At 40.7% G+C, this 12,256-nt stretch overlaps 1 long non-coding RNA gene across 2 annotated transcripts; it reads left to right on the top strand.

Moving 5' to 3' along the window:
* The first annotated feature begins 6,693 nt into the window (after positions 1-6,693).
* On the top strand, positions 6,694-9,546 carry LOC130467791 (uncharacterized). Of its 2 annotated transcripts, none has more exons than XR_008927652.1 (3): positions 6,694-6,959; positions 8,880-9,114; positions 9,200-9,546. It is a non-coding gene; the product is annotated as an uncharacterized lncRNA (long non-coding RNA). The 2 variants fall into 2 exon arrangements; XR_008927651.1 differs by having other exon boundaries at positions 8,880-9,120.
* The last annotated feature ends 2,710 nt before the right edge of the window (positions 9,547-12,256 follow it).

The following is a 12,256-nucleotide window of genomic DNA, read 5'->3' as shown; positions in this document are numbered from 1 at the left end:
CGAGGTGGGCTCAAACATCGTGCCCTTTGATTGTTCAAACATTTGCTTCGAGATTTTTATTTTGCTATGGTTGTTTCGTAGCTTGCAGCCCCCAAGTATGCATGTTGGGATGCTTTCTTTTGGCGTACAATTTTGTAGGTTCTTTCGAGAAAGATGCCTTGGGGTTCCGCTCGTGTAGGTGCGAGCTATCCCTTCCGTGGTAGGTAATGTTTTGCTACCTTTAATCCTTAATGTAGAAGTCGTGTGGCTTGCATTTTGAATTTGGGCGATAAGTAGTCTTTGCCTCTTTTACACGTGCTCTTGGTCGTGCCCGTGTTAGTGCAATATGCCTTACTCTCTCTCTTTAGACTTGTACCGTGGGATGGCTGAAATTATGGTGCGACGTAGGCTTGTGTGGCCTAACAACATGTATTAGAACATTTCTCCAGGTGTTGGGATATCATTATTTTTTGCATTGGAGTACTTTCATCACGCCTCGTTCAGGTGCTCGAACAAGTGTAGCACCTTCCGCGTGGGTTTACACGGCTTATCACTTCGTTCGATGCGAGGATTCATATGTGTTTTTTTTTCTTATTTTTATATCTGGGCAAAACATGGCTAGCAAAAAGATTCAGCGCCCAGGCTGGGGCGTTAAAGATATCGGCGCCCAGCTCTGGGCGTTGAAAATGATTTATAGGCAGAATTTTGACAGTTTTTTTTTCCTTTCGCTTTTGCTTTGGAACGATGTAGACTGTGTAACGGGCGCTTTATAGGGCGAGCTTTATGTGCAGTGGTTTGATCGGAGTTTTGGTGACTCGCGATTTTCAGTTGCCCTTGTTAGTGGGGCGACTTTATATACTCTAAGTAGTGTTTAGAATTTGGGAGGGGTTGTAGCCATTCTAAGGTTCATTTTACATGATTGACCTTAGGATTGTGCCCCTATGACGTGTGTATAGCATTAGCGTCGAGAATGTGTGATGAAATCGTCATTTCGAGCTTTTTTTAGAGTGTTTTTCTCAAGCCCCCAATTGTAGCTACGGGATTGGCTTGGTGCTATAATGCTTTGCATACGTTTTTATGCATTCATGGTGACATGGATCATGAATAGTTTGAACCAGACTCGTTTATTGCGAGGTACGTTCGAGTAGTGATTTTGCTGCTTCTCTTGTAAATGTCGTATTGTGCGACATTGCCATGGTCAAGGTAGCCACATGTTGAAGTGTGCCTTGTCCAAAAGCTAAGTGCCTTTCTTTACCCATAATCATATTTGGAAATCCTTTGACTCACTTGCAACATTGAGATAAACGCATACTTAGCTTAAACCAACGACACTTTATTATGTTCGAAAAAGTCTTTGAAAATTATTTAAAATCCGAATCTTACTGTGTACAATCCGAGGTGTCCTAAGTAAGTTGACTTATAGAAGGGTTCGTACAGGATTACAGGAGTGAATCAAAATACTGTTACGATTTTTGGAATGCTGTCTAAGGATTTGCTGGAAGCCAGGGTGCAGGCGTCAAGATATACCTGTGCCCGTTTGGCTTATGCTTTAGGCTTTTAGGGCCATCTTTTCCAGAATTGCGGGAATATAAACCGTTTTCAAATTGACTTAGATTTACTTGGTGTATGTCTGCACAAAAGGTCAAGGTATACTTAGTTCTTTCCCTAGCTCTTTCATTCTCAATTTTTTTAGCCCCCAGTTGCTATTATGTCTTCCCATTAACGATGCTTTTAGATTTCGATTTTAGATGCCCGTGTCATATGTCTGAGTAGGGTGAGCCTTGGTTAAGTGCCAAGTCCTATTGACAATGTCTGATTTTTTCAAAAGGGGATTCGCAAGCATTTGAATTACCATTAACGGGTGCCCTGAGTTTGAAGGAACGATGGGGCGATGCCGTAGAACAATCTTCTTTATTGCAAGCTTACTGCCTTTACTATTTATTGGAGATTATGACTGTGTCTAGGGGTGAAAGAAGGTCTTTAAGCGAACGACTATGTCTAGCGGTGAAAGAAGGTCTTTAAGTGAGTTAGTTCGCTTTAAGGAGGGTCAAGTCGAGTACTTTAGAGGTCATGGACGCTTGCGCTAGCCCCCATTCAATTGAGGCAAAGCGATCTTTTGTTGAGTCTTGGCTAAGTGCCTAGGAGTGTGAGTGCTCCTTCTGGTAAGGGTATGTGCCCTTATTATTTTTCGATGTGTGCTCATTTTGGCATCTTGATGACTGAATTGGATTCTTCTTCGTGCTTTCAATTTTTCTTTCGACTTGGATTGCAAGTAATTAAATTTCAATAAGGGACTTCTCTTTTTATTTTTATTTTTCTATAGGCTTTAATATTGGTTGGACCGAATCATGGATTGCCTACGTATCCGCCTTAAATAGATTTAATTTGGAATCAGGTCTTGCGTAGTTCTTAGCCTGAAAATGGTTTCTTAGAATGCCGATTTTAAACAAGTACGTTCTGTGGTGGAAACATATTATTTGAAACGGTAGAATAAGTGAAGTTTATTATTGTTTTAATCTGCTGCTTTGCCGTAAGACAAAATTTTGTTTTATTTTTTAAGTACATGTATTTTCTTTTCATGTGTTTTTTGGTACGTATACCTGAATACGTGTTGTACCCCTCCAAGTGTTCGTTATTTTTCCGTGCATGTGCGGATAAAATGACGAGCACTTCTGGACAAAATTTGGAAAGTAGAGAGATTCAGCGCCCAGGCTGGGGCGCTAAAGATTTCGGCGCCCCGCTGTGGGCGCTGAAATTTATTTCTGGGCGGATCTTTTTTGGTGCGCTAAATGCTTCTTTTTTCTTTTTAGACTAACTTTAGAGGCGCTTTGCAAAGTTCTTTTTTTATTATTCACATTTTATTTTTTATTTTTTTTCTTATGTTGAGTGTAGAATGTACTTTTTCATTTGTCTTCTTTTTTATTCGTGACTCAAGACAGCTTCAAAGATGGGTTGAATGAGTTGGGATAAGTTGCATAGGTATTGGTCAAGCATGAGGATTATATCTGCTAGGACTCATAATTTGCAGCCTCAAGCTAGTGTCATGATTTTACATCAACCAAGGCCGATGAGTAGCATGGGGACGACTCAAGGGTATATCAACAGGATGTATCCACACAAGTTATATGGTCATTATGCTAATGGTGGTGTAAGAGCAGGTTTTGGAAATAATGGGTATGATGCACGTGTCAATGGCCGTACGTGGTTTGCAGTTGATAACAAGTTCAGAAACAAGAGTTGAGGTAATGGTTTCTTGGGTTATGGCAATGAGAACATGGATGGGTTAAATGAGCTGAACAGGGGCCCCAGAGCGAAGGCGCCTAAGAACATAAGGATTGAAAAGGGTAGACATCGTAGAATTTTATGATTTGGATTGGTTGACTCAATTCTTTTCCTTCGTTTACTTGGATAGATTTCGCACTTTTGGAGGTACGGGCTAAGTATTTCATGGTTCGCTCTTTTCGCTTCCCTTTTCTCTTTCTTTTTAAGTATTTCATGGCTTGCTCTTTTCGCTTCCCTTTTCTCTTTCTTTTTTAGTATTTCATGGCTTGCTCTTTTCGCTCTCCCTTTTCTCTTTCTATTTTTTCCTTTTCGCTCGAGATTTCCCTCCCCTTTTTATTTAGGCTAAAAGGTAGATGGTTGTGGTCTTTGAGTCACGAGGCGAGACTGAGTGAGCCTCGTTTGGTAGGCCTATAGTGGACCTTTAGCTTTAATAGGCCTAGGGTGGACCTTTTAATTGTCTTACTTTGCAAGCGTATTTAGTCGTTTCTTAAAGTGTGCAAATAGCGTAGATTCGAAACCTTGTTTTTACCTTATTTAAATTTAACGAAAGAATTGCATCGAAAATAACTCTTTTTTTTGCTTCTTTTCAGATTCCAGTTTCTGGGATTTAATTGGAAGTTGTGATTTAGACTCGAACTTTCATTAATCTTTCTTATTATAACCTGTGTAGGAATATAAGGAGGTGGCCTAGACTAAAAAATAATGACGTGGCATAAGCCTATAATACTTGACCAAGCGACTCTCAGACTTAGGCTAATTGGACCATAACTTTCATTGGTTGACACTTTAGATTTTAACCCTTGGGTGTTCATTTGTCATGCGCCATTTTGCTTAATGTTGGCAAGGTAGTTAGTTGGGGAGATCGAATTTTCAATTTTGCAAGACTAGAATCATTAGTGCGGCTTCTCTCTTTAGTGTGTATTGCTTTTACCCCAATGGTAGTCTTATGGCATGCCGATTTGGGTATTTTCATGGTTCGTCGTGTTGTATTCATGGAAAATCTTTTAGTCCGTACTTAGGAGCACTTCAAGGAGCGAGTGGCTCGAGAGGACTATGATAGTCGTGACCCAATGTGATCATAAGCCTTGAGGCCATTAATAATTTTTTTCCAATGGTATTGATACCTTAGGTTCACTTTGGTGGTTGTGCGACTATGGAGGAATGATTTTCAGAATGTGACTGTTTCCATTTTGCAAATACTATAATATATTCTTTTATTGGTGAGAGAGAGTATTGAGGCCGTAGACTCTTAGCAAGGGATGACAATTACATATGGGTGCCTATTGATTTAAATGTCAGGAAGGGAGACTCAATATGGTTTAACCTTTTAACTTGCAGAACGACACCAAGCATTAGGACCGATTCTATGGATAAGACAACTGAGACTTAGGATTTAGATTGTACTTTGGCATAGCCTAGTCTAGACTCGGATTTATTTTTTTTCGAACATTATTTTTCTTGAAAACTTCATTTGAACATTATTTTTTTGAATACTTTTCCCATGTGACATTCAAGGTTATTTCAATTAGCGTGCTCGGTTTTGGTGCCGAACATCGTCGTCGTAGGAGGCCCAACAACGACACAAAGAGTTATATTTTTTTTAGTCGCTTTTTAGAATCGAGTGCCTTTTCATACGCCCTCGTAGCAAAAAAAAATTCGAAAAGTTTTTTTTGCTACGTATTTTCTTCATGCGTGGGCACCGAGGCTGATGTGCCTGACCAAAGGGCCAGGCAGCAACTTCAGCGCCCAGCGTAGGGCGTGAGAAATTTTGGCGCCTAGCCAGGGGCGTTGAAAATGCTTCCCTGGCTGGTTCTCGTTTTCTGTTTGCGTCTTCTTTTGTTTATGCGACTTCGATTTTGCGTGCTTGCCTAATAACGTCCTTTACGCGTTGTGCAGCGTTTGTGGGATTCGTTACGGCCATCCCGAGCGTTGCTTATTTTTGTGGCGATCGTTCGGGTTTGCGGAACACGTGTTTCGGTATAACTCTTTGGCAAATTGGTTTATGAATGTTTGGGCAATTTTTAAGGTCGTTGGTTTTTCTAGGACAGTTTGTCACACACAATCATATATTTCGCTACACATAACTAACATTTCATCATGAGGCAATAATAATATGTCATGTAGTTTATGATAGGCTTCTATGGGTAGTTATTTGCGCCTGGCTTGGTACCGCTTCTATCGTAGATCCAACACATGCCCCGGTCGAGGTAGTGTCTTCAGTAGACGAATTTCGCTCAAGAGGCAACCCGCAAGTGCAAGCCAAGGGGGCATGCAGGCGAGAGGGACCTAATGGGCGAGCGATTGGGTTTGGGACGGGTTTACTACTAGCGAAAGCGCCGAGTGGACAACATTCGAAGCGTATGCACCCCCCGGTTGGCGATGGGTATCCTTAGTCCCAACTCCCGAGATGAAACACCAAGGGAGCCAAGATTCGTTATGCGGTTCTGCCCGTTCACATTAATATGCTGATTTTCAGGTCGTCCCAACTTGATTGGGAAATAAACGCGGGGTAGGATCATTTCACCCTTCGGCTATTTTGGTTACCTACAAGCACGAGTATTTCCTTCACTATCCCCAGTGGAGTCGCCACTGTGAGGGGGTCGAAAAAGCACGAGGCTAATGCGTGACCTCGTCCCTCGTGGGTGTGACGCTTCTTTTTGTCAAATCAAGTGTAATTGGATTTCCTGTGAGTTCACACCCAATTGACTAGTAATATAGGAGTCGCCATTGAGTTTTTAACGACAATGAGAAAAACTGACAAAACCCGGTTATCGTGACATAAAGGGAGTGCAATTATGTTTGATCACGACAGCCGTAGGTTCCCTTGTGATCCCTGGTGGTGGGGATCGCTCAACGTACACCCGCAAGGTAGAGATTGAGGGTTCGGGGGACTGTAACTACCGAGAGGAGTACTCGCTCTTCGATAACTCCAGAGGCAGGATATCCTTACTAGCTCAGCATAAATAATTGAAGGGAAATGCGTTAACTATTAAACTAATCTGAGTTGATTTTAATAATATGCAACATATAGTACTAGATCGAGCACGATTATCTGATTTAGATTGTTTTAAGGGACCTAGCATGATAATCCAATTTCCCAAAAATATCATATTTATTAAGAGTGATCGAACAATCAGATTTTAGTTAGTTTAACAGTTCATAAAAGGGCGAGGAAAGCATTTAAACGATGGAAAAGGGACACATTACGACGCACCCTTGAGAGGTGCGTCACGGTTCTCAGAAAACTAACCACTTTGACTTTGCTATTTCTCCATTTATTTAACAAATCTCAAATTATAGGACGGGATACGTTCTGTTCGATTTATGGATCGATTGCGACAGAACGCGTGATCAGTTTTGCAGCGTGAGGCTTAGGAAACCTACATAAAAATAGAAAAAGGGAAAAGAAAAAAAGAAAAACGGGGAGGAAAATTAAAAAAAACGATCCCCTCATTCTCGCTTCCCGCTGAACGCCCCTCGTATCCTCTCTTGTTCCAATTTCAGGGTTAGCAGAATCATCATGCTTATGGTTGAAGACGGAGGAAAGTGATTGCGGCAATGTAAGTGCATATAATCAAATGGAGGATCTTGTTAAGAGGTTGTCCTTTGAGCTTCGTTCGACTTCGATCGAATATTTCAAAGCTGCTTTTGTTCGCACTGATTTCGATACCTGTACTCACCTCCTTACTCAACTCTAGGTGATTTCCTTCTCCCCTTTAAACGCTAGGTTCTTCTTTCTTCTTCCATTGTTATGTAACTTCACTCGATTACCTTGCTTTTCAATTGACATGATTTTGTTGAATTTTTGAAGTTGTTCTTTGTATGCTCCATTTAATCGGAAATTTTAGGGTTTCCTTTTTTTTTTTGTTATGCGGTAAAAATGGTAGATTCGAGTTAATTCCGTTGTAAATTTTTGACAATCGGTTTAATGTGGTTGAAATTTTCAAATTCGAGTGCCAATTATCTCGATTGGTGATAAACGAATGTTAGCATTTTGTTTAATTTTTGGTGGTAGTTGATATAATTGTTGTCAAATGTTGATTGAGGATGAGGGGGTTATAGAGTGAAAGAGATTTAAGCGAATTTCTTAATCCTCTAGTTATAAAATCTATACAATCCGATTCATGTGATGGAACTTACTTTAATTTATATCTCTCAAAACATAGTATATTGCAGTCATCAAACACATCATATAACCTTTAATTCTGATGTATATGCTAGCTGGTTTTTAATGTTGAATTTTATATTCTAGGAACCGGTATTTGTTTCTCCAAACATAGTATGTTAAGTTATAATGATGATAAGAAGAGGAGATCGTTCTTCTTAATGTTTTCTGTGGATCTGTTCGTAATAGATTATGGAATAGATTTTTAATTATTTATTTGGCATCCCTTATATGAAAGACTGAAATCTATCAATTTGTTCCCACACTTATGGTTTACCGCTAACATAGATGTATCTATTAGGTTATTAAGACTTAAGTGATCTAAGGAATCTAACTCTTTAACAATGTCATTGTTATCTACTAATATAAGCTTATTGATACCGTTTGCTGGCCTCTGTATAAATCATCAAGTTTTGTTTCAGAATAACAGTTTGAGTTTTGGGGGGGGGGGGGGGGGGGGGGAAGGGGCATATGTCATGCTATTATTTTGCTTCGGATGATTGATAAAAAATCATTATAAGAAGTAAATCGGCTATTCCCCAAATAAACACAAATACGCAACAATTAACTTCCAACAGATTATAAAACTGACACTGCATATTGTACACTTAAAATATGACTCCGGCGCTTGTTAAGAAACAAACACAAAGTTAGTTGATGTGGGGCTAAGAGAAGTAAAATCACAAATAATGAGAAACCCCATAAGAACACAAGCTACTGATTCACTTTTAGGACTTCAGAGGCAGTGGTGCTTGTTAAATAAAAGGTCCCAAACAGACCTAAGGCACTTCAAATCAAAAGAACGGAAGAAATCTCTGCTAGTGTTTACTGAGGTTGAGTTCCTCCCTAATTCTGATGGTGTAAGTGTGTAACAATGTTGCTGCTTTACCTTCTATGAAGGTAATTTTCTCTCGCCTACTCAATCTATTCGTACATAATCTTCTATTAATCTACTTCTATACAATCTTAAAATTTCAGATTTTTGCTATATAATCCGTTATTTTTTAAATTTATCGTCCTTTTGTGTTGTTGGGTTTGATATTTATGGTTTGTTATTTTTAGAATGTTTTATTTAGAAAGTCGAAATTAGGTTACTAACTATTGGCATTATCTTCTATTCATTGTAAATTAATCAAAGTTAAGCTATTTTAATTTTGATTTTGGATTAAAGTAATTGCTCAAGTACTTGCTGGGTTGTGTAAGGAATTTGGTTTTAACTTTTTACCAATACCAGGTTTACTGGTTTTATAAATTTCTATTCATTGAATTTATTGGTATCGGAAATGAAATGCGGTTTAACCCTTCCTCCTCTTAAGGAGCTGCTAATATTGTGAATCCTGTAGTTCATCTGGTCAAAGTCAGGTTTATCAATTTCCGTATTCCTTTAGTAATCAAGTGGTATGCAGGAAATACAGTCTTGAGGTCTGAATCAAGTTAACCACTTCAATTACAGAATATACGAAGTATGGGGCCTTTGAAGATGGAGCCCTAATATTCAGGGCAGTCAATGGTCATGCATTAGCAGCAACAACATCAACCCATGCAGCACATATTAATGCCAAGGAAGAACCAGCAAGCTGCTGTAGCCGTCTAACTTAATCTCTTGCATCAACAAAGATTAATTCAGCTACAACAGCAACATCAACAATTTTCACCCCAGAACTTGCCTCTCACTAGTTACCTTTCATGTGCTTGTAAACCTTTTTGATGGCTCATGTTATGTAACACCACTTCCTACTTTTCCTAGTCTCACTAGTTTCGTTGTGGTTGCAGGGCTATTTTAATAATGTTTCAGAGAATCTCAGAGTTGGACCTCTTCTATATTTTGTTGTCAAGCATTATAACTACAGGTACCATTTTGTCTCTCATCAAGCATATACTCATTCACTTGAAATTGTTTTATGAGAAGTTCACAATTTTCTATTTTCAGTGGAGTTTGTTTAGGAAAAGTTTTTTTATTAAACAATTTTCCCTTCTGCTTCTGTTTAGCCTATAACTGTTATTTGCCTAACTATCTATCTTCTAATTATCAATAAATTTGTTTAATAAAAAAACTGTTAGGCTTGTTAACTTCTGGACATTACTGTTATAACTCGAATTAGAAGCAGAAGGGAAAATTGTTTAATAAAAAAACTATCTATCTATCTTTTAATTATCAATAAATTTAATTCTATTCAATAAATTTAATTCTAATTAAAAGTACTTTTTACTTTTAATAGCGGAGCCATCAACATCGCTTCAAGAAGCGATGTTAAAAGCAAAAATAAGCGCTATTAAAAGCATTTTCTGTATCCTCAATCCGAATCGGCAAAGTGATGACGCCTACATGATGTATAATTCTTCCTCCAAAACCAATTATGGGATAGTGTATGCTATCCATGGTTTTGGGGTCATGTGCTAGGCGGTTGAGGCATTCCATGCTCATTATGTCAGACAAGCTCCCCGTGTCTATTAGGATGCGCTTCACCCTCATATTGGATATTTTGAACTCGACCACAAGAGGATCATCATGCGGAGTGGCTATTCGTCCACATACCTCGATCCGTGGGAATGGATCCAGAGGTGACTTTCCTGACAGCATTACCTGCCCAGGCGGCGAGCATAATCTTTCTTCCCCCTCATGGTGGGTCTTCCAGCGGCTGGTCCCCCAGATATGACGGCTACAAACCCCCCTTCGCTGTGATTTCCCTCTGTAGGTGAGACAGGTGACTTGTTCTTTTTGTATTGATTTTCCCAGAGCCGTGAGCACTCCTCTATAAGTAGTTCTTGAGGTGTCCTTTAGAGGCTAGACCGTCTAGAGCTCTCTTCAAGCTTCTACAGTTCTTGGCTTCATGCCCTATGTCTTCATGGAACTGGCAATACAACTTAGGGTCTCGACTCTCAACAGGAGACTTCACGGGGAAAGGTTGTTCAAGGTCAAACCTGGTTCCGACGTCTTTCAGTATTGTGAGGAGATCTGTGTTATACTCGAAGTATTCCCTTTCTTATGGACGTTCTCTCTTGTGTCCAGGAGAATTGGTATCATGTTCTTTTGAGAGTGCCCAAGTACCATTTACTCGTGGGGCTTTTCTATCTCTCTTGTCTTTCTTCCCTGAGGAATCTGTTGCTTCTCCAATCCTTCCATCTTTTGACGAGCTGCATATTTTTGTTGCATGGATAAATGCTTCGGCCACGTCCAAAACTTCGGTTATAGTCCGCACACTTTTCTTGACTAGGTCAAACTTAAAGGATCCCTTCTTCAATCCCCTGATAAAATTATCGAAGGAGACGCCGTCAGGCAAATCTGGGATCTGTCCGGCCTCTAGGTTGAAACGTTTCACATAGCTTCTTAGTGATTCATCTTTCCCCTGTTGAATTCGTCCCAAGTGCATACTTGTTTTCCTTTTTTCCTTGTGTGCCATGAACCTAGTGGAGAACAGAGTTTGCAGTTCGTTGAAAGAGGCAATTGACCCTGGGGGCAATCGCTCAAACCACTTAGACGCTACTACTTTGAGAGTGGCTTGGAAATATTTGCACCAAGTGGCTTCATTGGTTCTTTGAACATACATATGATGAAGGTATGCAACTAAGTGCATGTCGGGATATGTGGTACCGTCATAGGCTTCAATGGTAGGAGTTTTTACCTTGGGATCTTTCGGGGCGTTCATGATATCCTCAGAGAAGGGAGTACGCATGTGTCTTAGCGTCAGATTATTAAACCCTTGCTGAATGTGGTAAGTTGATTCGCGGCGGCTGGAGAGCAGGCGGGGATGCAGGCTTACCCTGTTGGGCGTCATCTGGGTCTGTCCTCGAGTAGAGGGGTAAAATGGCGGATCTTCCATCACAGGGGTGGACCCAGTATCTGATAGTTCAGATTCAGCTTCATAATATTCTTGACGCCTCAAGGCGGTACGTAAGATGGCTGGTGGGTTTCCCCTAGATGGTGGTCGTATGACTTGGTCCCTTCGAAGTAGAGAAGTTGGGAGGCCGTGGTCAATCCCCGAGCGCTCAGGCACACGGTTGATTCCACGGCTAGCCTGCGGACGGGAGCTTTCTCCAGCTCTCCATACATTGGATCTAAGTGGCATTTTGTTTATCCGATTGACGCCCAACCTGAGGGGCCTCTGTGGAGCCGTCCTCTCAGTGTCGTAGATTAGCATGTTTTTCCGAATTTCATCTTGCAATGTGGTGCTCATCTGCTGTCGAAAGGTTTGATTAATTTGTTGTTGGAATCCTGCTAAGATCTCGCGCAGCGACCCTGCCGAGACTGGCAAGTCCAAATTCTCATCCAGCACGGAGTCTCGAACGCTGGGGCTTAAGTGGCCGCCCGGCGGAGACGCGTCCACAATTGGTTCTTCTTCTACGACCACCTCAGCTTCCTGCACCCGACGTGGTGTGCTTCCTGCATTTGCGATTCGATTGGCTTCTTCTATATGACGTTGACTCCTCTCGAGAGGCCGTCTCTCTTCTTCCTCACCAGTATACTTTCTGTCAGAGTGCGGTTCGGCCATGATACTATACCTCCCCACAGACGGCGCCAAATGTTGTGGGATCTTTTACGGTGATGACGTGTCACGCGTTCCTCGGAGGTATCAAGTATGAGCTGGCACGAACCTCTGCCAACCTGCAAAACAAGAATATTCCCGTAGGAATATTCCTGCAAAACAAGTAAGTATAAGTTAGAGACAAAAGTAATTTGTAGAGAGAAGGCAGAGAAAAGATAATTTTTGGTTGGTGGGAATGAATTGATCGCCCCTTTTACTTAGGGATCTGCACTATTTATAATGCTAAGGTTTCTTGGGAACTGGTCCTGCATGATTGGATGCTCTGCAAGATCAGGACACGTGTCCT

The sequence above is a fragment of the Spinacia oleracea genome, chromosome 2 (genome assembly GCF_020520425.1).
Source record: "Spinacia oleracea cultivar Varoflay chromosome 2, BTI_SOV_V1, whole genome shotgun sequence".
NCBI classification, from domain to species: Eukaryota; Viridiplantae; Streptophyta; class Magnoliopsida; order Caryophyllales; family Amaranthaceae; genus Spinacia; species Spinacia oleracea.
The sequence above is the reverse complement of the archived record's forward strand: the minus strand, read 5'-3'. Positions and strand labels throughout refer to the sequence as shown.